This window comes from Myripristis murdjan, chromosome 23, assembly GCF_902150065.1.
Source record: "Myripristis murdjan chromosome 23, fMyrMur1.1, whole genome shotgun sequence".
Lineage (NCBI taxonomy): Eukaryota > Metazoa > Chordata > Actinopteri > Holocentriformes > Holocentridae > Myripristis > Myripristis murdjan.
In genome coordinates, this window is record NC_044002.1 from 4,204,860 (window position 1) to 4,232,500 (window position 27,641).

At 42.0% G+C, this 27,641-nt stretch overlaps 1 protein-coding gene across 2 annotated transcripts in view; it reads left to right on the forward strand.

The window, feature by feature from the left end:
* The first annotated feature begins 359 nt into the window (after window positions 1-359).
* Window positions 360-27,641, forward strand: part of LOC115355050 (plexin-B2-like) — a 182,799-nt gene continuing 155,517 nt past the window's right edge. For both annotated transcript variants that reach the window (XM_030045683.1, XM_030045684.1), the window contains exon 1: window positions 360-865. The gene's annotated coding sequence lies outside the window, so the exon portion shown is untranslated. The remainder of the gene's footprint in view (window positions 866-27,641) is intronic.

Here is a 27,641-nt window from a genome sequence, read left to right on the forward strand (position 1 = left end):
CCCAGTTCATACATTTCCCTGATGACTTAGAGAAATTTCCAAGTCTCAATTCAGCAACCACAGTTGTGACAGGACTTTGTTTTCCTGTGAACATTCACCCCTACTTTATCAACCCATCCACCCAACAGAAACTGAACACAACTCTCTAATACTCTCTAGAGCGTGGCATGTTCTGTGATTCTCTGAGTTTTTGAGAGGTAGTTTCAATGGAAATTCAATCCAATTTCTAACCCATCCAGCCATCCACCCACGCTTTCATTTTGAAGGCAGAATCTTATAACTTCCTGTCTGGTTGTGGCTAAATCTGGCTGACTTGACACAGCTTGTTTGAGCCTACAGAGAATGGGGGTTTGGTATTGGGAGGGTGAGGAGGGGGAATAATAAAACTCCCCATACAGAATCACTCCAGTTTCCTGCGTATCGCGCCGTTTACAGTGGAGCCGCTTGCCTAGGACAGCAGTGGATGTGTCCGCTGCTTGCTCATGCTGGAAGTAGAAAACGCACGCCGCTGTCACACAAACTGAGCGCGTGTGTCGCTTTCCTCGTGAATTACACCTGAACCCGGGCACGTAACCGGGTTCCTGGGCGTGGAAAGCCGAAGAAAGCAGCTTGCCTACTTGTTTGCCGTGGGAATATTGTGAAACTAAACTTCCACAGAGACTGCAGTCGCTGCGCAGCGGAGTCAGCGGCGGTTCTTCTCGTCTCCGTGCTGCCTCGCGTCAAGAATGTTTTGTTTTTTGCCCAGTTTCCTCACGTAAGGATGTGAATTTGGCAACTTTGACTTTTTATTCACGTTTGTGGGAAATATCGTGAAGAGAGAAACCACGGCTGTACAGTGAGAGGGATCTCAGCGGCGAATCCAGAGGTAAGCAGCAGCGGTGACTTACAGCATACGCATGTTAATTTGTTACTTTTCACAGCATCTGTCATGGATATAAAGTTCATGTTTTTTTGTGTTGAGTTTGCGGCACAAACGCCCCATTTCTGTGGCCCCTCACGGCCACTTTCCCAAGGCGTCTTAAAAACAGGAAAGGCTTAGAGGCAAATCTTTTAAGATCTGTAAGCAAGGCTCGTGAGTTACAGTTGGATGAGTCGCGTTCTCGTTTGGAGAGAACGTGACACCAAACATCGTTAAAAATCTCACGGTTTAATGATGCTGCGCTGGTCGGCAAACGGTGCATATCACACAACATCTGGTAGGACATTACACGAATGGCTAGGAGTCGGTGAAAAATTCGGCATACAAGGCAACCACCAAGCAGCGGAATATTACATGAAAAAAATCAACTTTTTCGAGCTTCTTACGCAGCTCGCCACTTTCCTACGCGGTACATTTTAGTGAGAGAAGGTCAAAATCGGAGGCGACCCACTTTTTGAGTTGAAACTTTATTGCACCGAGTGCTGCTTGACGTGTTGTATGCATGCCGAATCGAAGGGTAGGCCCTATTGATTTGTGAGTGGCATTTAAATATGATTTATGGAGTATGAACCATTCCGTATAAAGAAGGCAAATCAAATGTCTATGTTTTTGAATGGAGGTTTCGTGTGACGCTCTTGCGATACGCCTTGTATCGGGGGTAATAAGTGCGCAGAACATCTGGAGCCCCAGTAAGTGGGTTGATCCTCTTGAGCAAGTCACTGCTAAAAAAATGTAGGCCAAATATTGACTGACCGCTTACAGTGTTAACTTACACGGTGACACGTACTCTGAATACATGCACCTTGACTGTATGCATGCAGGACTGTGTGTTAAAGTGGGGATTCTAGGTAAAGCCAGTGATTTCCCTAATATATACTCCCCTTTGCATGCCAGTCACAAAGGAAGAAATGCAAATAGAGAGAGGGTGAGATAGAGAATGTTTTTTAAGCTTTGATAATTAATAGGAAATCTAGATAACGTGATCTACTTGTGACATTCTGTGATCAAGGGTCATTAAAAAACATGGCCATTTATGCCACATGAGGACCCCCTATTAAAACAAATGTTAGTTAAAAAAGTTTCTTCAATGCATTGCATGCCTGATGATGTTGAGTATGTGAAGGTAATTGCCCTTGGTGTCAGGTAATGGATCAGAATAGCCTCTGCTGCACCTTGACCTATATATCCATAAAACCAGAATACCATGATAATGTACTCCTGAGACCGCTGCTGTTCACCTGCAACATGAAGCTCAGGTCACACAAACCATTTCAAGGATTCACCGACATGAACCTCACACAGAACTGAACGTGCAGGGTTATGTTGCCATTTATTGCAGTCAATAGAATAAGTGAAGGACAGGTACAAGAGGGTGTAAGTGGAGAATGTACTCTCTGAGATAAAAATAGGCGTGGAAGTACTTGAATGCAGAGAATGTATTTAAGAGAAACACAGGATTGGTATAGCTGTGTTCTCTGTTTGAAGTGAGAGGTGTGATGTATGTCCCCGAAAAATGAATTTCTAGGAAAGAATCCAAATCAGACTGAAATATCTGTAATGCTAATTTGTTACTTTGAAATGCAAAAGTAGCTGTGAACTGCACAGCTACTTTTCATTTGTCTGTATGACAAATGAAAAGTTGCCTTGGCGCTCATTATTGAAACTTATTCTGTAATTGTTTTAAATGAAAAATGAGTTCCTAAGCACTCTTGAACCGAAAAAAGAAGAACAGACTGTATTACATAGCAGTTTAAAAAGTAATCTGTTCTTTTGAACAAGCTGTGAAAAATGTATTGCTATTATTTTTATTCACCCGAAGAACGCCTTCAGGGTATGCCTTCACACCCAGAAGGATTTTAGTGCAGGTTAGCTAACTAGCAACCTTGAAAGGCAAAGAATAACCTCTTATCAAAAAATATAAACAAAAAATCAGTGGTAGTGACTTTTTATTCATTTGTTCATAGCATTGGCATTCGTGTTGCAGGAAGATCAGCAAGATAGAAACCTAGCATACCTAAAGAGCAGGTTAGTATGGCTAGTTTCAATCTGGAGGTTTTTGGTCTTAGTTTTTTGACTAAAATGCATTTTAGTTTTAGTTGTATCTTAGTTTTTTTTAGTTTTAGTGTAGTTTTTGTTGAGAAACCTTATTCAGTCAGTGTAAACTTAAGTTTTAATCTAATTCTGCTGATTTTTTTTTTTTTGTCAACTCCTCCTTAAATTCTGGCTGGCTGGTGGTCAGTCGGGGGTTGCGTCTCTGGCCTGGGGGTCATGGGGTGCTATGGTCATGGGTGTACCAGGGGCGCGACACCCAGCTGGAGTACCAGAGAAAGTCTGATCACCAGACAAAGGAAGACACGCAGACAGTGCCTTCGTATTTTCCCTTTTCCCGTTGAAAAAATAACAATACTTGGCATCCGTGAATGGATACAGTATTGCCTCGCAAAATATTGCGCTACTTTGCTGTGTCAATTTTCCCCCACCTGTAATGTAGCCTTAGTGTTTATACTGTACTTAATATCAGAAATGAAGTTTACCCATACGTCTGCTCTCTTCCTAACTGAGGTCAGGAGCTGTTGTGTTTTCATTAGTCTGTTCCTGGCATTGTCACATCTTTTTAATTTGTTTATAGTTGTCTATGCCTTTGGCACAGCATCGGTTCTCAGTTTGTTGTGGATCTGCATTGTAAGCCCTCTTATCCTTGGTGACCGCTTCCTCATGCCCGGCATGTCTTTGTGTGTGTGTATGTGTGTGTGTGTGTGTGTGTGTGTGTGTGTTCTTACTTACAAGATGAAGAAAATAAATAGAGTTTCTATCAATAAAGGTTCATTTTATTCAGTTTTGTCCTATAAAAAGTGCTGTCGATGAATACTTTTAGTCAGCAAAGTGAAGACTGGACAGTACCCAGAGCGCTAGTCCTCATAAAGCGAGCTGCCTCCTCTCTGACCTCTTGTCTTCCTCCCTGGGGTTCACTCTGATGTTACTTAGCCAGAAAACCTCTGCCTCTGCCAGCTGAGGTTTACCAGTGTCAACCAATAACATTGCTTCTGCCTGCAAGAACTGTTTACTGTATATAGCTAAAACTACATTCTGTTTTGTGAGAAGTCTTTGGACTCAACTGTATTTAATACATGTAGCCTATATAATTAAACCATGAGTCTGAATGGAGGCCTGGAATGCTGGCTGGGTGGCTTCCTAACAACCACTGTCAGAATCACATGGCTGTCTGCCGTTTATTACTTAACCATACCTGTCCTGCAACAACACACATACTTTTTTCCTCTTGAAAATAATAGCTTAGATCAATTTACTGATGGAAATTGGTAGCATGTCACCTCTGCTCTGTATTTACTTAGTACGCTGCGATAATTTAGCCAGGGTCCATAATTACCACCCGCCAAGCGCCAAATGTCACTACAATTTGTCTTCTGTGGATAAATTGAGCGCTGGCCATTACACTGCCCAGTAACTTTGAGACAATAACATTTCAGTGGCTCGGTTAGTCGGGAATTGGGTTTTCCTTGCTGTCTCTGAAATTCTCAGGGTATTAGAGATTGGTGGTAGTATGATTAGTTTACCTTGGCAACAAGTTAATCCAGCATAGCAGCCTGTTCCTAAAGGCTATGCACCTTTTCTGCTTCTATAAGAGCCATGTGGCTGTGTTTACCTTCACTGAAGCTACTAAGATGTTGCCCACGCTGAGGCTTTTTTATGTTGGAACACCAAGAATAAGGCTGTTTGTCTTGTTGAAAGCAAGATCTCTTAACCTTCGAGCAAAATCCTAAATTAAATCAGGTTACATAACGAGACGGCAAGCGAGAAAAGCATGAGGGGATAAACATTTAGAGTTTAGTGTCTTCCCCGCATGCTGGAGTGATTTAACACAGGAAGAGAGCGGTCGGACTCAGGTCAAAGGTCACAGTGCAGGGGTCAATGGCAGAGAGCATGAGCGCAAAGCCGCACAGGCATTCACACAGATCTGTACATGTGTTCCAGTCACTTTGTTTGTTTGGTTTTCATTAGTATGTTTTCCTGTGTGTGTTTCATGCGTGCACTTGGGCTTGTGTGAATGCATGCATCATTCTCTGTGTGTGTGTGTGTGTGTGTGTGTGTGTGTGTTGTTCAGTCTTGCAATGCATATCATGCACACTGGCCTACAGTAGTTTGTGTATTTCCTCAGGCCTGGGTGCATGTGTTTATGTATGACTGAGAGAGAGAGAATTTGTCTCTTTCTTTGGCTCGGCATCATGTTTTCTTCTTTAGTCACTGTTCTCAATCTGTTGTGGATCTACATTGTAAGCCCTTTCTTATTCTTGTTGACCGCTTCCTCATGCCCAGCATGTCTGTCTGTGTGTGTGTGTGTGTGTGTGTGCTCTTGCTTTCAAGATGAAGAAAATTGTCCAAGATTGGGAAATTTTATCAGACCTTGTAGGATTGAGGTTAGTTTGGATTGTGACAAGGGGATGGATACAAGAAGGGAATTTCCTTTCAAGTATAACAATATGCATGTGTTTGTGTGTGTGGGTGTGTGTGTTATCACTGTGGGTTGCCTTCCCTAAACACAGCCATCTGTTGCCTGGACTCCCACCTAGACCAATGGTAGAGCCAGGTGACATTCCATCCCCCAGCATAGCTTTCTTTGATTGGCTGACGAAGCCTGAGTAAGCACACATGAATGGCCAATCATAGCCTGAGTAAACATCAGACCAGGAAATAGCCCTCTTGGGTGGATCAGTGAGGACTATAATAGCTTGCGCTTTGTTGTTGGGTTTAGGTTTACGTTGCATTGTTGACATGTGTGTGTGTGTGTGTGTGTGTGTGTGTGTGTGCGTGCGCACGCACGCGTGTGCATGTGTATTACTGTGTTTCCCTGACATGGTTGTTCAGTTGCCTGCAGTGTATCCTGAAATTAGTGTTGTGCTGAATTGAGCTTGCGTCTCAAGGTTCACAGAGCTGCAGCTGGCTCATCTGAAAAATATTGAAAACATCAGCGAGGCAGAATGAAGCAGAGGGAAGGAAACCACTCCGGTTCTCAGTCCTCGTACGTGTTTAGCAGGAGTGTGTGATTTATTTTCAACTAGGTAACCAAGCCAGGATCCCAGTCTCTCACTGTGGAAACGGAGTATTGAAAATATATTAGCCCCTTCAGCCTACACTTAGCCTTGGGCGAACTGTTTTTTCACATTTGCAGCTTAGAAAGTAGGATATCCCCACTCTCAGCCAAAGGCTAGCCTAGCTAAACTCTGCTCCAGAGCCGAGTTTTCTCAGATTTTCTGGAGATATCCCCAAAAGGTCAAGGTGAAAGTCTGTAGTGTGAATTGAGGTTCGACACTAGGTGTTAACCATAATGCTGCTGCATTACCATGGCTACACACTGGGCTCTTGTGAACAAGTCAACACAGAGTGGCACATAACTGTATGTGTTGAATGTTACAGTGAATGATGGGCTACGCTGAATTCTGTCCATAGGTCCATTAAACGTCCGCTACAGTGCATTCATTTATTATTTATTTATTATAATGCAAGTAATTGCGGGCCTTGGTGTCAACCTGTTGAAGAGAACAGAAAATTTTACTTTTAGGTACTTTCTTGTGATTGTTTCTATTTTCTCTGCACAAGATGGATTGTTTTTGGAGTGTTATTTTTTTTTTAGGTCAGCCACAACCCATGTAACACCTTAAAAGGCTGCCCAACCCGTAAAAAGCCTGTGTGTCTTGTGTCTAGTCTCGCCCACTGTGTTGGGAGCAGCTGATTTAGGCCAGTTTATATAAAGGAAAGGCTGCTCTGCTATATTTGGCCAGCTGTTAACTTGTCGGGCTCATTATCCTGTTGTTGTTGTTAGAGAGGCAGTCAGGCTTCTTCAATCCCAACCTTTCTCACTATCTGACTATTACTGACCGCTTTCAGGCTGTTTGGTGCAGTCTCTCTTAATGTTGACCCTGCTGTGCTTATCATGCTTTGCTTCCAGAGGGCACACACGTGTAAGAAGTGGAATATGTGCATAATCCTACAGTGTATCCACAGTATGTGTTACACTTTACATGAACATCTGTGTGATGCGTGTTAGTTTGAGCTGTGAACAGGCTTGAATGCCTCTGCAACAATTAGAGCTGCAACAAGTAGGGCTGTCCCTGTAACTTCAGCCGAGCATGATGGGCCTGTCTGTGCTGCTGGCTTCAATTTGTCCTCTCAAGTATTGACACCAGTTCAGAACACAGGAGGAATTACCCGAGTATGAACATCAGTCCAGACTTTGTTTTGTTGCGTTCGGCTTTTCGAGCATGAGGAACTGCTGGCTGTCAGAAACATTGTGTTTCGCGGTCATTTCTTGTAGTGAGGTGAGGGGTTCATTGTCAGTGCTAATGAACTGCACCACAGTTCTCCAGGAAGATGACAAATTATCAGGCGCGTTGATGTGCCTGTTTGGTGCCAGTAGAGTTTGAATGGTACTCTTGTCACATGGCCAGTGTGAAAGAACCAAGCAGAAGGAGTGAACGCTCCACATCTTGGATGAATAAATTTAGCTCTAAACTTGCATGCTGTGCTAAGCTAAGCAAAGTGAGCAGAAGACCAACACCATTTCTTATGTTATTGTTTTTACTCTGAACATTTGGTGCTTTCTATTGACTGTCGGATGCTGAACGTGTTTGCTTGCAACATGGGCACCCACAAGAATATAGAAAAACACTGATCTGTCCACTGACAGCAAATGACTCACTAACGAGAGTCAATGATGATAGCTAACGTTAGCCGCTAATGTTAACCAGGTGACCTATACTCATCTTCATTGCTAATGCTAGGTTGGTCCATCAAATTAAAAGAATGCACCGCTATAAATTTATATCATCGGAAAAAAGAGAGATTACAGAGAATGCTAGATTGAAGTTGAATGTGTTTTCATATAAAAATCCAGACCGCCAGCTTTCAGATCTTCTCTGTAATTCTAGTTTGCTGTTCCAACATAATTGGCCTTCCTTTGCATTTTTCCATGTAGGAAGCCGGATATATCCTTGTTCCGAGGTCAGTGGAAAGCTCCAAATGATTCTGAACACTTCTCACCTTTCTCTCTCAGCCACTTTCTCCGCAATAGAAATGAAAATGGTCAAATACATATACACGCTTGTGCAGGACATAAACAATTTGCAAATTGTTCCTGTCAGCTCTTCTGCACATCACACACCCGGGGGGGCAAAGTGCAACACAAGAATGCATCACATCAAGTCAGATCAAATTGTGGGTTTTTTATGGAACAATTTGTATGTCAGTTTGGTTAGGCAGCATGCTTTACAAAACTCCCAAGAGCTCAATGTCTGCAGTCTGCCAAACCATCAAGCTTCATTTATTTTACCACAGATGCCCTTCACTTCATCACCATGTCTGCTGGTATACACACGCACACATGCACACACGCACACACACACACGCACACACAAACACGCTCTCTCTTACACACCATTTTGTGATAATAGATATTTTGCTGCTGTATGAAGAGTGGGAAATGTGCAGGGCCATTTAGCTGCCTGTGTAAATTGTTCTTACTCTCTTTCTCTCTCTCTCTCTCTCTCTCTTTCTCTCTGTGGCTCTCTCTTTCTCTCTCTCTCTGTGTTAATTCAAGGCCACGTCAGTCAGTCGGAGATGCGAGGCGTTGCTCTACAAATAGACAGAGTAATCATTAAATGAATAGAAGAGCGCCGCTCGCTTGGTAAAGAATAGAAAACATGAAAGGAAGGGAGAAGCGAAGACAAAAAAGACCGGGGGAGGACAGTTACAAAAGCCCTCAGTCTAATGATTCTACCCAGCATTTTCTATTTCCATTTAATTTCATACAATGCTTTCAATTACTTGCTATTCTAGCTCTTGTTAGTCCATTGTTCGGGCTTATTGCGGGGTGAGTGTAAGTGCACTAGACGGAGGAATGGATGCACATTACATCTTATTTTACTTACTGCTATTCAACAATGATGTAGTCCTTTAATACGCTGAGTGAGCTTCATGATATCAGGGCCACGAAAACCTGCTCAGAACTCCCTCGTAGAGCCTGATTTCACATTTCCAAGGTTGTCTGTTTGAAAGCAAGGTTGTTTTGTGTTTCTAGAAAAAAAAATGTTTGGAAAGTGAATGGTTTTCATCTAGAAGTAGCAGGGGTGTCAGTTTACTCAGGTACAACAAAGTCCCTGCATCTGATTTCATTTGCTAAACCCCCCCAACGCCCAAGCTCTGCTCCAGCCATCAGTCATCCGTTATGGAGAGCGAATGCTTCATATAAAATCAATGCAAGCTGCTCTGCTGTGGCTTGTGGTGATGCTGTGCTGGCTTTGCATTGTGTCGAATGCAAGTGTCCAAACGAAATCCAGCGCAGAGGTGCAGGTCTGAAAATGAGCTATTGGTTGTTTTCTGGTGTAATGACTCGTGTGAAAATATAAGATAAATGGCAGTCTACACTGGCTACACATTGCAAAATGGAGATAATTGTAACCTGCCACAGAAGTGACTGGCTGAAGGCTGTGACTCACCTATTGCTCAAATTTGTGCACAAAAACACCTAAGCTGTACTTTAGCACATTGAGCGTAATGCAGTGTTTTAATAGTGTTTTACATCACATTTATCAAAGAAGAAAAGATACATTTTGGCCAAATTGAGGTTGGATATCTTTAAGAAATTGAAAGTGAGTTACACTTTGTTTGGTATTGTCTGTTGTGTTACAGTGTACAGAAAATTTTATTTGAAAAGGTCAGGATCACTGTTCTGTCTCTGTGAGAAAGAAACCTCTGTGTTTACAGACTTCTTGGAAATAAGTACTGTGCTGTACAGGTAATCCCTTTTTTGTATGGAACTGTGTGCAGTAGGCGGTGATGCTGTTCATTTAACTGCTTGCTTTTTTAAATGCTGAATGCCAGACGCCCAGGTAAAACACAGTAGAGAGTTCCGTCTTAATCAGGTAAAGGTCAGCTATTAGAGTGCATCTATGGCCTTGTTCAGACTGACAGCCCAGATTCATTGTTGGTCATATACAGACTGTATACAGATTGATTTTAGAAATCGAGTCGGATTGCAAGTGGGATCCAAATGACATTTGGAGGTGGTTTGAAATGTGATTCCAATCGGATTTCTACAACTACATCTTGGTCCGTATGCTCTGGACGCTTAAATCGGATTTCAAATTGTCTTTTGCCTCACTTGCAACACGACACACAACCGCATCAAATCCTGAGTGAGAGAAGTGCAGCAGAGCAGTTCAGTAGAATCCATGCTGCTGCTAACAGAGCGGTATGGAGGACTACACAGCGGACAACAGTCACTGAAATAAACTGTCTGTGGCACTTTGGCTGCAAGCTTCTGGACATTTTCTCCTGCTTCCACGTTTGAAAGCCACGCCACCAGCATATGTAGTTACTGACACCGACCCTGATGCCAACCTGTCTGCAACCAGTGCGGACAGGTCGGCCATGTCTGGACACACAAATCCAATCTGATCACTTTCCAATAACAGTGCGGACAGTCTGTTTTAAAGATCTGATTTGAGAAACAAATGTGATTTGGCTGCAGTCTGAACAAGGCCTTAATGCGCTCAGTGGTGAATCTGGCCTCAAAGTGCTCTGGAGCAGCTGGTGCAACCCACTGATTAGTGGAAGTAGAGGGACTGAATTTCTGTGGATAAGTGGAGCGAGGCTGGTTGGAGATGGTTAGATTACCCAATGTTCAGTTTAGACTGAACATTGGTCCTGCATGCTCCATTGATGTTATTTATGTTTTCTTGTTTTTTCCCTCCTTTGATATGGTTAAATTTCAGGGGTTTTTATCTTGATCTTTTCCCTCCATTCTAATGATTAAAAGTAAAAAATGTGGACTGTGGACTGTGTGTGTGTCTTTCCTGCAGTGTTTGTCCATTGGCAGTGAAGTGTGTGTAATCTCTGTTTGGGCCTCTGCAAGTGTCTGAAGGCTGTGTTTGCTGTAGAAACAGTAGCAGGTGTGTGTGTGTGTATGTGTGTGGTGTGGGGGGGCCGGTAGGGGGGCATCTGTCCTTGACCACAGTATGTAGGTGCAGACAGGTACCTGACTTCCACACTTGACTGTCTCGTGTTGAGCTGGGCTTCTGTTTTTGTGAAGTATCTTCACGTTGCTTAACAGTGCCACACTTTTCTCTGTAAGTGACTTGTTTTATCCTGGAAAAATTTCTCATTTTGCTTGTGTTTGCACTTCTTTACTGTGTCAGCTAAATTCAGGATTTGTTTCCTGTCTTATTTTTGATTGGCTCCTGTAATTTAGGCTTCAGTGTTCCTCCTCTGTCTGTCTGTCTGTCTCCTCCATATGAACAGAATCATTTTGCTTCACCATCAAGTCTTAATCCCTTTATCCTCCCTGCTGTCATTCCTGGCCCTGACCACATTGTTCTTTATCTGGGCTTGTTATTCCTGCCACAGTCACCAGAGTCTGACTCACTGCTGGACAGTAACCCCCCTCCTCACACACACACACACACACACACACACACACACACACACACACACACACACACACACACACACACACACACACACCACCAAACAATTTCACAGTTTGAAATCCTACCAGCTCTTGACAGCATTTCAAACTTTTGTGTGTTTAGTTTCAGGAAAAAAGAAAAAAAAATCTGTGGACAACTTGTTAACAGATATAGTTTTTTTTTTTTTTTTTTTTTTTTTAAGGCCAGTACTTACACTGATGTAATTGGGCTGTAGCTGCTGATAGTCTGTATTTTTGTGTTTGATCATATAAAAAAAATCCAAGTATTCAGTCTTTCTTGAGAATTTTCTTCTGAAATTGCATTCTGACTACAAGGCACTTAAAGCAAAATTGGACGCATAGCAACAGCCTGGTAACTATACAACCCAACACTCTACCATGGTTAAGTTTTGCTTCAAACGTCATTGAAACCCAGGATATGAGTCATAATGGAATAGGTAAAGTATACTCAGTTCTACAGTAAAAATGAAATCAAACTGCATCATTCTGTTCTATGTCGAAAAGTGACAAATAGGTCTGATCTCCCGAAACAGCAAAACATGTTGAAAATAATGCATCTGCTTAAAGAGTTGATAAGAATCTTTTCACTATGGGGAAACTGATATTTTTGAAACTATTGCACTGCTTTTACCTTTCCTGGGGATTTCTGGGTTATTGAATGACAGGAACTTTGAGAAGATCCTTGATGTGGGAATTTTGGTCTGTGTTGCTGGAAAGTGACTCCAGTGTGTCAGAGAGCCTGTTCTCTGTATTGATGTCGGAGAAGACTTAAACGTTTGGGTGATGGAGTGTATGCAAGTACAAGTATTACATCTGGATCGCATATGATCAGTGCCCAGACTGAACTCCTGAACTTATTTACAGGCGCTTTTCCTCCACCATACTTCACATTTGGCCCGCTGCTGCACTGACAAAACCACCAACTCTGGGAAGAACATCAGAAAACAGAATATGACCCGTGCTTCTAAAGGAGGAACCACACGCCTGATAACCGTTACTCATAAATACAACCACGGAAGAAATAGCAACAGTGTTCACAGCATTGAGAGAAGCAAGACTATTTGTGCGCACTTTCATGAAAATATTTTTACCTCTTTTTTTTTTTTTTTTAATCTTTTTTGTTTGTTTCCCTAAGTGAAGCGTGCTGCAGGTTGTTATGAGTGAGACAGCAAGCGGCTTTGTTACCTGGAAGTAATTTGCAGGTTCGTTTATTTGTAATTTATAGCCATGACCGCCTGCCCCGCTGGTTGAACCCATCAGACCCACCCGAGCCATTTTCATAACGACATGAACCCACCCGCCACCCGAAGGAAAAAAAAAAAATACAGACAGCCAGATGTTGTTTGGTTTCTCTATTGATCACCAATGTTCCTGCACAGAAATGGTGCAGCACATGAAAGCACCCAGTAACCCATTATTGTAATAACTGTAATAACTGTGTTAAAGTGTAATAACTACACTAACTAACTATGTTGCTGGGACTATTTTGTTTTACATATCACCACACTATTTCTGACGTTCCATCGTTTGGAAAGAAGCGTGTTTGGAGGCACTTTGAGACCATCTTCCATTCTTTGTTGATGAAATTTACCCTCAGCGACATGTTTGGTGACGGCCCTCCGAGATCAACACTTGAACCTTGATTCTCAGTCTGTTGTACATCTCAGGGGAGGCAAACTAGGAAAAATAATTTTGACCTGCAGGGTCATACCACGGGTCAAGTGTCTGGAGCAGTGATTGAAAAGACGGCTTGTCCGCTGTATTGAAAGACACCGTCTCTTAAGCTCTTAAGGTGGTGACTGCTACAGTGCACTCCTTCCACCTAACGCTGTCTCCTTTGGATTTCCAGCCCTTGGTAATTACCCCCTCTGTGGATAGCTGTGTTAAAGTAGGCCCAGAGGACTGTCCCCCTTTCACTGCGGGGCCCGTCTGTGCAGCAGTGGAGGCAGGGATATTTTTGCAGGTGGAAATGGAAGTTAGATGTAATACCACCTTTTGCCATGACTGTATTCATGCATTGTTTACATGTTGCCTCGCCTGTGTTTTTGGTTCACCATTTTGTCAGCTTCAAATCCAAAAAGTTGCCAAATTTGGCGCAGCTTTCGTTTCTTGGACACCAACTCTGTCATGTCTCATCCTCTCAAATACTCAAACTTTGTAAATTTCTAGAAAATGTGTGGGTATTGTCTTTCTCTCATCCACATATAACTGTTCTACTGAAATTATATTAATATAATGCAAGTTTGATTTAGCGCCCTCAGCACAGAGAGGCAGAACCGGAAACCTTTTGTGGGATGGAGAGGCAGATGTGTGTGTGGGTATGTGTGTGTGTGTGTGTGTGTGTGTGTGTGTGTGTGTGTGTTATGACCTCACACAAGAGACCGTAGGTGCGACATGTACAAAATCTTACAGCTACATTCACACATTTTGGGACCTACATGGTGGCATGGTGTATGGGACAGGAAGATAGTGTGACCTCTGAGTGTGTGTGTGTGTGTGTGTGTGTGTGTACATGTATGTGTGGGTGGATGGCAGGGTGTTAACATTTAGCCTGAGGTGATAAACCCCCTTTATTTCTCTCTTTCCTAACACTTGTGGAAAGACAGCTGGTAGATGGTTGTTTATACACACACACACACACACACACACACATACACACACACACACACACACACATTCAAACTGAGCTCATCTAGGGTTGACCAAAATGTTGGAATGAGGTCTGTGAGTCTGTGTGTGTTCTCATGGCTCCAGTTTCACCTCTTCCCTGCTTCATTCATTTCCTCTTTTCTCTTACCCGACATCTCCGTGTTTTATTCCAAAACATTCCTGTATTTGTCTCTGGCTCTCGCCAAGCTCGCCCTTTCGACCTCATTTTTTATCTATTTTGCACAGTTTGACTCTGTTCCTTTGGTGTCACGACTGCGTCTTTCATCTCAATGTTGGCCTGTAGTGTTTGTGCTGTGCAAAAATAGCCTGGCCGGTAATTCACATGAAACAAGTCTGAGCAGGGGATTGGTTTCAATTTTCAGTTTTTTATTTGAACGCACATCCTCCCTATCTAGTTTGAACAAGGTGTATTACTGAACCGCTTTGTGCAGTCAGTATGCCACAGTTCTTGCAGTGATCATAATCATCCTACACACTCACACACACACGCCTCTGACTGGAAAGTATGTGCATCTTGAAAGAATTGGCTTTTAATTTGTGTCTGTTTTGGGTGCCAAGCACTCAGTGCTATGGTGTTTCTGCTCTGCACTGATGAGCTGTCAATCAAACCATGTGGGCGGGACTGTGACATGCGTTCAGTTATGGTGGCTATCGCTGCTCATGCTTACACCCCAGTTCCTCTTCAGTTTATTCCAGAGAACCCGCAGATGTAAAACGCGTCACTTCCTGTGTGGCCAATGATTTTTTTTCCTAGGAAAGTCCTATTGTGTTACACCAATCTGATAAACATTACAAAACCAGACATGTATATGCAAGAATCACAGATTATTAGTTTAAGCTGTGTTAGCCCTTTTGCTTGCCTGCCAGGTTAAATCTTTGTGATTTTACTTGTGCTTTTTCACCTTCACCTTTCAGTGCTGTTCTGCAGCATTTCTGTTGGTGTGACACGCTGCTTTCTTCCTCCAGGTCTCCCTTGAAAAAACAAATCTTGTTCTCAGTGAGACTAATCTGGTTAAATAAAGGATGAGAAATATGAAAGGACAGAGCGAGGGCTTGGCAGTAAAAGAGGGTGAAGGTAGACGTGGTTGTTTTTCTGTTGAAGGTCTTAGTAATACTTGTCAAGTGCTTCCCATTTGGCTACATGAGAGGAGACAGAAGGAGACACACACATGCACCCATGTGCACACACACACACACACACACACACACACACACACACACACACACACACACACACACACACTCACACACACAGAAATCAGTAATAATCAGTACTATCCATTTGTCAGAAGCTCTCCAAAATTATCTTGAGAACAGAACTGGATGTGACATGGTTACATAAATAAACCAGTTGAACAGTGTTGCTCAAGCTGTTGACACACTTTAAGGTGTGCCGTTTTGTGTGTGTGTGTGTGTGTGTGTGTGTGTGTGTGTGTGTGTGTGTGTATGTATGTGTGGTCCCCAGACAATGCATTAACCTGCTGGGTGAGCATCTGTTCAACTCCTTCTCTCTATCTGTCTCTTTGTAGTCTCCCCTCACGCCTCGGCTTCCCTTTCCTATTTATCTGTCTCGCTCTTTTTCCTCCTCCTCTGTCCTCTTCATCATCTAAACAAGTCACTCTAGATTCACCCTGGCTTCCAAAATTAAATTCGGGTGTCAAGTATGGTCACTGGTGGGAAATCGCTTCCACACAGGAAGTGACAAGGCTAAAGCTAAGAGGGAAATGGAAGTCTTTAAAATTCAAACTGTTGCTTCTTGCTGCAATTTGGGACTGACAGTAAAATTGACTTGTGCGACTTTAAAGGATGTGTTTAATACAAGCCAGGCTGTATTAAGAGATTCCCATCATTTATAACCATACCCAGCACAGTTTCACGAGGAGTAACTCACCACTCTGCTGCGGCTTCTTGCTAGCCTTCAACACAGTCCGAGCACTTGTTTCAACCTCAAACACTGTTATAAAAATGTCCTTTCAGAGAATAGTACGCTTATATGTGTAAATTTAATTTTGAAATTTATTTAGAACATGTATTGTACAACTACGGCTCATTACTGTGTTTGGAACTACTTTTTTCTATGACCATAGTGCACCCGAAATGTCTGTAAACTTCCACAGAGCACCACAAATAACAATTTGGAAAGTTGTACGTAGCACAGTGTAGCCAAACCACCAGAAACTGCTAAACAGAGCCTTTTTAGAAAGCACAGTTTTCAACTATTTTCATCAGTGGACAGTTTCAAAATTTATTTGATGAAATTGTTAGTTTCCCATTTTCTAAACGGACATTTACACTGGTTGTCCTGTGGGACTGTGTTGAAGATGTTGTATTGAATGTAATATACTGCAGCTAACTGTAAAATTAGCTAAAAACGAACACTGCTGTCGCTTTCGAGACTCGAACGCTGGTCTCCCAGGTGAAAGTTGTGTTGACTGACCCATCCGCTGCCCTGTCTTCCACCTAACTCGGACTTTGTACTGATTACATACATATTTATGATTAATCAGAAACAAATGTAATCTGCCACAAAATGTGTTTCCTTTGAAAAGTAATTGAGAATGCAGCTTAGTTATATAAGAACCTAATTTTTAGGTGACACGTTTTCTCTTCATTAAAGCAAGCAGTGACCTTGTGCTATGTTATAAATTTTTATGAGATTATAAATGATGGGGATCAACATTTAAATACAGTCTGTGTGGAAAAGTACCAAAGCTATCCTACACCATGCAAAATTGCTGGTGGTTGACTTAAGGACAGTTAGACTCAACTGACAAACAAAAACATGAAATAAACACAATTTGACAGTTGAGTCTACATGGCTTTCATCAATTTCAATGATAAATTATGTGATTGGTCCACTTTATGTCCTTTCATTCATAATTCACCCTTTAATTTAAAATGTTATGTTTATTTTTATTTTTGCTCAGAATAAAGAAGTCCAACAAACAAGATTCAAACCCTGAGTCAAACAATCCACCATCCACCACTTCAGACAATGCAGTTGCAGTGAAAACTAGCATCAGCAGGAGCATCAGCTGGTCTGCCGAGGTTATTACCACAAGGCATTTCAGACATGGCAGTTCAACAAGGACCTAAAAACCCTACAGGCTCTCAGACACAACAACATATGGGGATGCTGGCCTTTGCTGCCCTCTTAGAATGATGACATTTTTTTCCCCCAATTAATTCTGCAGGCCTGCCCCACATCATAGCCATTTTCATCACAGAGGCTCTCTGGGAACAGGCTCATGTCTAACATTTGGTTTTGGAAGGCAACTTCAGATCCTGATTAGTTACAGAAATCTTGTTCTTGGCTTTTGAGTCAGCAGCATGTAGCAGGATCACACGAACACCATTAAAACCTCTGATTAGGCCGACACAGTGTGTGTGTATGTGTATGTATGTGTGTGTGTGCGTGTATGATTTGGCCAGTGTTTGTATAGTCAGTTTGCATGCATGTAGTGTAAGCGGTACTTATGATCTATGCCGATGCTGGGTTTTGTTTATGTTACTATATATTTAGTTTACAAGTGGTAATTAAAGTATGGGTTTTTGTTCTCTCTCTCTCTCTCCCTCCCTCTCTCTCTCTCTCTCTCTCTCTCTCTCTCTCTCTCTCTCTCTGTGTGTGTGTGTGTTCACTACTTGTGTGCCTGTGTATGAACTTTTGTGTGCATGCATAAGTAACAGTATGGGTTTTTGTGCTGTGTGTGTCTTCATGTGCTTCATTTCCTGTGTGCTGGCCCATTGCCTGTATGACTCCGCATGATATTGGCTCTGTGCCTCTTTCTGTCTTTCTTTCCTTCTTTCTGTCCTCTCTTTCTTTCTTTTTCTTTCTGTATTTCTTTCTGTCTTTCCGTCTGTCTCTTTCTTTCTATCTGTCTTTCTGTCTTCATTTCTGTCTCTCTTTCTGTCTGTCTTTACCTCATGAGTGTGTGATTTGTGTGTTTGTGAATTAGGTCATTTTGGTCTCCTAACAGTAATTACAGGCAGTACAAAAACAGGCAGGAAGGCTGTGGGAAGGTCAGGACATCCAACTCCGCTCTGGAAAACCAACTGTGAGTGGGTGTGTGTGTTCGTTCCTGTTTCCTTATTTGTTCGTTTTTTTTTTTTTGCCTCTATTTGTGTATTTCCAATTATTTTTTGTCATTACACATCAGTCGTGCTGCCTGTCACTGTGCAGTCAGCGTCTTTTTTTGAGTGTTTCGAGTCAGAATAACATCCCAGCGTGCTGTATGGCAGCTGTGCAACTGTTAACGCTTTGCATTTGATAATATTTCACTGGATGAAATCCCAGTCTGAGTACTGTTGACTGCACAAACATCCGCTCCCCACTTAACTTGATTCCACTGAGCCAATGAGGAACATGGGAATGACACCACTCTGGAAAAGCGAGGCAATAAATAAGGTCAGAGTAAACCTCAGTTATACAATATTTTTACTATGGATATGAATGTAAGCCATAATCAGAGCATCATACACATGACACACAGCCAAGTTCTTATAATGCCTGGGAGTAATGACAAATGTCTAGACAAATTTGAGCATTCCAAAGGCCTCGTAACACATCCAAACAGATGCATGTGCAAGATGATGCATTTTAATTTAGAATTAATGCAACCTTAAAAGATGAAACTGTAACCTTAAGCTCTATTTTTTATTAGCTACAGTGCACTAGTGTAACAAGTTGTGTAAAATAGTGATTAAAATGATAATGAAATTGTGAAAGTGTGATGAAAGTGTCAGTTACAACCATTTTTTGGGCATCAACAAAACGTTATAATGTAATTTCAAATTTATTGTTTTGTGCTGGAAGTTTCACCGGTCCTTTCAGGGGTCTACAGTGCAGATTGGTAAGATAATTCATGGGCATAGTGTGTGAATAATGATTAGAATCTACTGTATTCTTTTGTTATAAAATGTTCATGTATTTACCACATACCAAACAACAATTATTAAACATCAGCAGAATGTAAAGTGGTAACGTTATCTTTTCAGCACAGCCACTTATGCTGACCACCGTGAGCTGACAGAATGGCCCCAAGTATCTGGTTGTTTAAAATGGCCCATTTTTACTTGCATGCAAACACACAGTATTTCCTGTAGCTGCTTCACAATAAAAACCTCCTATTGGTTCACCACTGGAAAGCATTTATTATGAAAGAGCAGCCTTTGCGTCTAGGAGGCATGGACCTATGTGTGATTTTGGTAGTTGTGCTATTGCACCTGGTCCCTTAGTACATGTGCACGTACGCATGTACAGTATACATATGCATTTAATAAATGTTTGTTGAGAAACTCCTGCTAATAAACTTTCACTGTGCCCCTGAATGTCTTTGTATGCTTCTAATTGATTTCATTTAGGAGCACATGTACTTCTCAGGAAAAAAAGTTAGCCTTGAGCCCTGCCTTTTTCATGTTTCAGGCCGCCTCCAGACATCTGGGCAGAGAACAGCGTCACTAGTCGCTGTTCTGGAGCTGTGTCCTGACTTGCTGTAATAAACACAGATGAATTTTATTTTGGTTTTCAGTTTTGTTTTATGCAAAAACAAATTACTCATTCAGTGATAATTCTCTACAGATTATAGAGAGGCAGCATTTTATTGTGGGCTTCAGATTGGTTTCATGCAGAAAATGCACTGGACCCTCCGGTGGAACATAATACTTGCTCGTCCGCCTCCATATCCTCGTAGATGTCGGCATCACTCGCCTGTCCTGGTGGAAGTGTGCCCATCTGTAGTTAAAATATAAAATATGTGTTGTACCTAAACATAGCATAATTGATTGTGTTTTCTATACCAACTGTACCTGACAGTTTCACTAACTGAAAGTCTTCATGTTCACTTTGCCTCCTGATTTTCACTGAATTTTCAACTGAGGCTATGACAGTTACTTTTCAGAGAGCCTTGACAGTGTCCAAGCATAGCAGCTTACAATGCAAGCTGTGCCTGCCAGCAAATAAATGAACAAAGACATATACAATATCTGCCAAACACAATGTGCGGCCTACACATTGTGTTGGGCAGATATCGTATATCTGCCAGATATGGATGCAAATAAAGAGTAGAGCTCTGCATTGATGACACTGTGCGTCCTTGTTTGCTTGTAAGCAGGAACTCGATGCTGCTCTGGGACCAGCTGTTATTTCCTGCTGTGTTTTGTTGCAATTCTGAGATCAGCAGGTATTTCCTGAAGGTGGAGCTTTGTCTGGAATGAGGGAATTACTCCTCTGCCCTCTCCTCTTTTTCCTCTCGGTCTGTTTCTCTCTGTAATATCCAACCCCTTTCTGTCTCCTTCAGCCTTGTTCTCTTGCCCCCCCTCCCCCCACCCCCGCTCTGTAGTTATTAGAGTATTATTTTCAAGTGTGTTTGTGTCGTAGTAAATTCCTGGTAGTGTTATGAGGGTGATTAGTCATATGGTATTAGTTTATTTTGTCAGTAATGGAAAGTGCTCACTGCCAAGCAGTCCCCTCCCCCCTTTATTCTCCCTTGTTCCCCCTTTTTTCTTTATAATTTTCTCCCTCCTCCTCTTTCCTCCCTCTTTCTTGTTATTTTGTCCTCTTCCACCCGCCCTTTTTCCTCTCATTTTATTGTCGCTCTGCACTCCTCCTTTGCCTCTCATCTTTGTGTCCCCTCTCCTTCATCCACATCACCCTTTTTTTTCCCTTTTAATCTTCCCTCTCTCCTCATTTCCTGCATTTTCCCACCCTTTCTCTTTTACTGCTCTAATTTTCCCTCCTTCTGTCACTCCTTCCCTTCTGTACTGTTTCCCCCTCCTTTTTCATTTTCCTATTCTCATTTTCTATTTTGTCCTTTCTCCTCCTCCCCTCCTCCTCTATCTCTTCCCCTCTTCACCTCACTAATGATTTTTTTTTTCACGTTTATACTAGATGAGAAAATGACTCTGCCCCTCCCAGCAAATACACAGTACATGCTCAGACTTGTTTGGTGGAGGAACTCACACAATGCAACTTTTATTTCCAGAGAACAATAATGGACATGTTCAATAATGGGACTGTCGTCTTAATTTTGAGTTGGCTGTCTATTCACCGTTGTTCAAGCTGTCTCCTGTCCTTCAGCTCCCCTTCAGGGATTAGCTGGATTTAATGAGTGAGAGTCTGTATCATGGAAAGAAAGGGTGGTCGTAATATTATGTCATAAATTGTCAAGGCACGATTGTGAGAGTTTAGTGTACAAAAAAGGACGCCACTCATATGATATGAATTGCAGTTATATGTGACCAAATAATATTAGATATAATAAATAGCGCCAAAGCTGCCGCTGCTTCGAACACTTAACCAAGGCTGTTACAGAGTTCTTTCTAAAATAAAAAGAACGCAATAAATGGATACATGAAATGCCCAACAAGCAGGAAGCAACATATAAGCTAAATAAGCAAAGACAAAAACAGTATTAGGCTATGTACACATAGACGGTTCCTTTTGATATTCTTTCCACATGAAAACAGTGTGTTTGATGAAATAATGTGTGTGCCATTATACGTGTCGGCAGTGAAAATGAAGCAGTTGATGCTGATGCCACCGGCGTGACTTTGCTTTTTTGTGCATGCTCACAGCGGGATGCTGACCTCATACAGATGCCACTTTGATCATGCAGTTATTCTCAACAACTCTCAACAATTCTCAACTTGTGACTTTAGGGGAAACTCAACCTCCTCCTCTGTCCAGATAAACTCCTCTGCCTTGTTATGATCATTCTACTTCCTTTTCCCTCCAGTTTTGAACGTGGTTAAGCCGTTTTTAACCATAGTTGCAGTTGCATTTGTAGCTAAGTCTTTGTGCATGTTCACATTGAATGCTCACATCATAGCAGAAACATGGTGATATTTTTAAAGCAGATTACCAACATTATTCTAACAAAAACAACCAGAATCACATTGCCAGTGAGACTCGTTTTACAGCAGAAGGGTTTCAGCTTCCACAGTCAGCATAAGTAACATAAAAAATAAATTTTGTTGTTGAATTCTGATGAGGTGCATCTTCTGAGTAACTTAACTGGGTTCAAGTATCAGGCTGGAGCAAACTGCCGGTGATTTCTTTGCCTCTGTCAAGCGCGTTGCGTACCTTGGTGTGGGTGGTTCCCAACAAACACTGGCTGGCTGTGCTGAGACGCTGCAGGGATCTGACGCATGGACAGGCTTCACGACTGCTCGGGCCTTTCCCTTCCACCAGGCCGATGCTGTGATGTGGTCTCATACAGCGTCGGCCCGCCACATGCCAGCCTTTGGTTGCAGTTTTGGCCAAACTCCCTAGAACATTCCCCTCATCAAAATGAAGGTGGTGTGCCAAGGCTGTCATTATGGTGTAGACTGATGTTCTCTCCTCCCTTGACAAGCGGTGCAGGTCTAGCATGTCGACAGCAGTGTGGAGTGGTGAGATTCCCAGCGTCTGAGCCCAGGATGTCACGTTGACACGGCACACATCAGGATTCGCTGGACACACCCTGGCATCAAGCAGGATATTTGGATAGTTGTAATGAAGCACAGTTACAGAGCTGAACGATATTGCAAAAGAATCTTATTGCAGTTCATTTTACAGATTGTGTGATTGCAGTTTTCTAGGAATTATTATTTTCATTTTCACTGGAAAAGCTGTTAAAATGATGATGGTGTGATTTTTGCTGCTGTCTGTAGCAAAAAAACATGTTTTCTTACATCTGGAGAACACATTTTGTAGGCCAGGGCATCTCTCTAGCACCATAATACTTCATTTAGAATGCTATAATGCTATCATTTTATCTTTTCTTCTTGGGATTTTGCACTTGGTCATCTTGTGATTTCAAAAATATTTTGATTAATTATTCAGCCCTGACGTTTGTAGTTTGAAATATGGTAAACTAAAGATTTTTTGTAATGCTTCATTTGATATTGAGATTAATTTTTGGTAGCAAATTATGGTGGACTGTTAGGTCAGTAAAGGAAAAGAAAGAAGAGTGCGGTTTCTCCATTGTTTTTCTATGTATTTTGAAACACTCCAGATTCTCGTGAATTCAGGCGGGAAATTAAGGGAAATTTCTTCAAATTAAGCAGAATTTAACCTCTCCAGCCCTAATTATGGATCAAATTATCACTGGCCCAGATAATGGCTGCCTGGGTGTTTACACTGAGTCACTGTAAGTCTAATTATCAGGGAATGTGTCCTCTCTGGTGTTTGTCTAGGTCTCGTCAGAGTCTGATAACAGGAATTATGGGTCATTCTAAGCAGAACAGCCAGACATTACGAAACACACTCGCACACACACCACACAGTTACTTGAAACCTTGTAGACCTAGTGAGCAAAGCCATCAAAATGGCAATGACTGTATCTGTTAGTAATTGTTTGTTCTTTTTTTTTTTTTTTTTGTTCTTTCTTTTTGATGGATTTTGGACTCGTCAGACACGGGATTTTTCAGATGAAAGGTTTCGCCCATCACTGTAGGGCTCCAGCTCAGAGTGACAATGTCTGGGCATGTTTGTGTTCCAGTGTTTCCATGTGTCCAAAACTTTGGGAGTTGCTCAGAAGTCTGGAAAGCATGGGAAAAAACTGCAGTTTGATCCTGATTACACTCTTGACCACACATTTTATCAGATCATGCTTACACATTGCAATATTTATTTGTGCTGGAGGCTGATGTGGGCTGAGTCGACCATGATATCAATCAAATCATACCAAACACCAACAAACATCATCAAGCCTCAGCTTAGCATTTGTTTACACTCGCGCACATAAGAAAAAGCTGTACTTTTGCATACTGATGAATCCAGTCCAGTTTTCCAGTTTCCTCCTTCAAAGCAAAGAACGACACAGACCGGCATCTTCTAAACCAAGCCCAAAGTTAAGGTCAGGAAATGCCCTGGGAGTTTGGGAATGGATTTGTGTCTGTAATCAGTGTTCTTTAAAGTATGCAGTTGTGAAACTGCACATGTGTGCGACTCCACGGGGGGGAGGGACATGCCATACTGAGGCTGCATCTCATTAATATGTCTGTGTGTGTGTGTGTGTGTAATGTAGAAAGAGCTGCCAAGCAGGGTGATGCAGAGGCCAACAACGCACATGCACAAACACACACTTCAAGGTTATTTCTCAAGGACACAGTCATACACACCACTCGTTGCAATATTACTGGATGAATCTATTTCGTGTGAATGCTATAGCCTTAGAGGAATTGTTTGGAAAATTCCTTTGTTTGTTTTTTTATTTTTGCCAACCCCTTGCTAGGTGGGAAGGCCTAGAAACTGGTGCATCACAAACAGACTGACTTTTTCCAGAATGAACATAGTGGAGCCCTGTAGCGGTGACAGCAATTGTGGAAACTACAGAAATGTCACGATGTTTGTAAAAAAATATGAGGAAAAACCAAGTTGCACAGACAAAAAATATGACCTTTTTATATGCCCCATTTACAGGACACAATGTGTAGCTAGATGATGAAGACAAACATAATCTTAACATCAAAAAATCTGTAAACACACTACCAGTCAGACAATCTATTACAGTAATATTGACAACAGCAATAAGTACAACTGGACTTAGTTTGGAGCCAGTTAGAAAAGAAAATAGAAATGATAATTCACATTGTGAGCAAAGAAATAGTTCTACTGCGCTTAAAGACCAAAGTTAATGTGATAATACACACGTTATTTTGTTAGTATAACTCTGATCCCATGTGGTGATAGCTACACATTTCTAGGTAGGGGGTCAGCCAGCACGGCCCAGGCTCTTCTAGTTAACAGAGAGGTTTGTGTGAAAATCTGCCACATCATTTGTATTTTATCACATTTTGAAAGCAGTAGGAATGATAATGTGCTGCAGATGGATGATTGCTTCTCACTGAAGTACAACCAACATGGTTGCCTGAAGGACAATAGCAGATGTCTTTTGCCATTGTGCAGAATTTTTTCAAATTTTATCCAAAAAGTAAAGCAACAACAACAGTAGTATTCAATGTTTTCTGCAGAACTTTGTTCCTGTCAGGGTGAAGCATCCTCCTGGAAATTCAAGTGGAGCATTTCCGTGAGTTCTGGGGGAAATGCTGAATACTTTGGCGTGAAATTTGAATGAAGGCAGCTTCAATACAAAACAAAAGTGTCGGCCGTCAAACACCCAGATGGGTCTGCTGCTAATACCGAGCGAACAGAAGAGAGCGGTCACAGGCGGGAGAGGACAGGGAGGAACGGCGCTGAAGGAATTTCAGGACGAGCTGAAAGCGTGACGAAGTGAAACAGACAGATAAGAAAGGAGAGGGGAAAGAAGTGAGGTCAGAGGAAGGAGTTTTCGACAGTTGAAAAGTAGGGTTAGACTGATACCACTTTGGCAGAGGCTGATACCAGTGTTTTCAGAATGAAGCTGCTCATTTTTTTTTCCTCTCCTGAAATTCAGTTCATGGGAAAGCTTTTATTTTGACAGGCTTATTTCACCTTTTTAACAAAATTCACTCTATTTCTTTTTATTTTGGAGGGGTTTCATGGTAATATTGTCGTAATTGTATGTCAGTTTTCTTGTAATTTTTTAAAAACTTTTTCTCTTTTAAAACTATTTCTTTCATTTTTAAATTTCAGGTTTTTGTGTGTGCTAATTTCCTGGTGTATTTCTTTTTTGCTAATTTGATGATCGCATTTATCCCTTGTTTCTCTCTCTCTCTCTTTTTTTTTTTTTTTTTTTAAGAATGCAACTGAATCTACCAAAGAGCTAAATGTCAGCATGCACGTATATGCATTTAGACATTAGGACACTAAAACTCTCTGGTGAAACGAATTATGATCATGTATACATCATGTATCATGTATTTTATTCATGTACACTGACCAGAAAGTCTCATTTGACTTGGATGTCATTTGCGTCTATCTATAGGCAACCAATGCAGTGATCAAACCCACAATAAATGTGTAATCAAACCTGCATCATATCCATTTTCCCAAAAGTGGACGCCACTGACTTGAGGCCGATTTTTTTTTTTTTTAATGGAAGGCCAGTGTGGGCCTCAAAGGTCGGCTTAGCCGTGGCTAACAGCAGGACCGATGGGAAGAGAAGAGAAGAAAAGGAGTTTTGTCGAAGAAAGAAGTTTCTTACGCTGGAAAAAGAGAAGCAACTCAGAAGTTGTATTGTTGGCATTCAGCAGACCAGAACAGGGCTTTCTGTGCATGCGTGTGTGTGTGTATGTGTGTGTGTGTGTGTGTGTGTATGTCCGTATCCAGTGATTTGTAGGTGTAAAGGCTTCGCTCTGTCACTTCCATTACACACACAGTCCTCATTCCTCATTCCTGCTCGCTCTCTCTCTCTCTCTCTCTCTCTCTCTCCTCTCTCTCTCACTTATAGTCTGCACAGTTTCTCTTGCCCTTCTTTTCAACCTTTCTCTCCATCTTTTTACCTTTCCTATCTCTACCTCTTCCTCTCTCTTTCTTTCCTTTTCCCCTCTTCCTTCTTCCCAGCGATGTTCATCTCTTGCTTGGCCGCTGTTGCTAAGGTTTGCACTCTGGCTTGCCACGACACACACATACACATACACATGCACACACACACACACACAAACACACACACAGGCCACAGACAGTTTGGGTTCCGCTACACTGGTCAGGAAATTGGACCCTCAACAGCCTGTATATTGGAAATGAAATTCCTTTGAAAGGCCCAGACACTGTCCACACACACTCACACTCACACACACACACACACTCACACAGAGTTTTGGAGACAGGTACGTGTTGCCACTCGCTGGTTTTAGCCATGGACTCTTATCTGCCAAACCCCCATCAGTATTTTTCAGCTGGAGTTGAATTACAATTCTCCCTCCTTTCTTTCTCTCTTCCTCTCTGTCTGTCTCTCTCTCCTGCCTTTTGTCTCTGTCACAGTCCGTGTGTCTCGTCCATGCGTGCTGCTGACAGATAAGGCGTCGGTGTTAATTACAATATGTGTGGTCTTTAAAGGGAAGGTGGAGGGGTGGAGAACGGTAGACAGCTGAGGGATAGTGTGCTGGTTCTCTCACTGAGCTGTGTATTACAGAGTGTAATTAATTATACTTAAATGTCTACACTGGAGTTAGACTGATATATTAGCTTGATATTCACCTTTGTGAAAGGGATGTCAAAGCCAGTTAAAACAGCCATTTTCTCATTTAGTATTATTCTTGAGTTCTCTCGTCATCATCCGCCAAGATCGGAGAGCTCCTGAAAGTCACGAACTGTAAGGAAATGGAGGTTTAACCCTTTGCAGCAGGGCCAGCTGGGCTTTAGCTCCTCTGGCAGTGTCATGATATTGTCTGGACCCTGAAGACTAACGAGCTGTCCAGCAAAGAGAAAACATCCTGCTTGTTGGAACTGAAAGAGCTCCAGCTTTTATTAACGCTGCAACAACATGTTAACGTTTCCGAGCCACCAGCGTGTGTTTCGGTCATCCACCTGTGCCGTGATGGATACGATGCAGTTGGATCACGTCACGCCGGTTGTCTGCTTGAATTGATTTTTACCTTTGAGTCCTCACAGGTATCCACAAATCTGTTGAACGGGTCAACACATTGTTTGTCAGGTTTCCCACTTTCCTGCGATGCATTCCAAACAGG